The following is an 818-nucleotide window of genomic DNA, read 5'->3' on the forward strand; positions in this document are numbered from 1 at the left end:
ATATATACCATGACGCGTGCTCTTCGATATGCAGTCTTCTTTGTAATGATCATTCATTATTATATATTAACCATGGACCAATAACTCAAGAGGACTGCTAATCGTCGTACAAGATAGCGTAGCCGGGTATTTAGTACCTATTGGTACACTAGATGTCGCGACGATTACCAAATAGCTATTTTGTAACGTTATTTTACATTGACACATTGAATTTTATCAAATCTGCTTCTAGTGATAACAAACACGTCAACTAGATGGCGCTATATTTTACCTCAAAATGGATATGCACCTGGAGTCGTATACAAATACATTGTAAAAAAAAAACAATCGCAACTCGCAACGTTTCCATCCTCTAAATAATAACTAGAACACTACTTTGTCTATTCTAATGCCATTTAGACATATTGATAGTTTAGCTTAAAATTATTCATATTTCAATGTTACTGGGTGTAAGAAGCGAGAAAAAACAATGGCTACGGTGATTTTAGGCTGAGAACACCGAACGTGCGAAATAATATTTTTTAATTTTATTTGTAATTCCAAGAAGTATGATATCGCATTAAATATCGCAGGTATTGCATTGGTCCCAAAGGGTCATATCGGAACGCCACACAGTGGGCCCAAATTGATAATTCTTGGACATAGGAATAACTTGTGGAGTATCGAACAAATTTTTTTTTATGTGATATATAATAACATTCCTAACAACTTTTATTCTTGTATGATTTCTTGAAAAGTTGATAGATTCAGAGAAAAAAAAATTTTTGTATGGACAAATATACATTTTATTTTTTATCTCAAAATATACGAAAATCTAA

At 32.3% G+C, this 818-nt stretch overlaps 1 protein-coding gene across 1 annotated transcript in view; it reads right to left on the bottom strand.

Moving 5' to 3' along the window:
* The window catches only part of LOC113231213, a 20487-nt gene that overhangs the window by 13153 nt on the left and 6516 nt on the right, over positions 1–818 (bottom strand). The gene's annotated exons all lie outside the window — the stretch shown is intronic.

Source organism: Hyposmocoma kahamanoa, unplaced genomic scaffold, assembly GCF_003589595.1.
Source record: "Hyposmocoma kahamanoa isolate Upper Pololo Valley unplaced genomic scaffold, ASM358959v1 65, whole genome shotgun sequence".
NCBI classification, from domain to species: Eukaryota; Metazoa; Arthropoda; class Insecta; order Lepidoptera; family Cosmopterigidae; genus Hyposmocoma; species Hyposmocoma kahamanoa.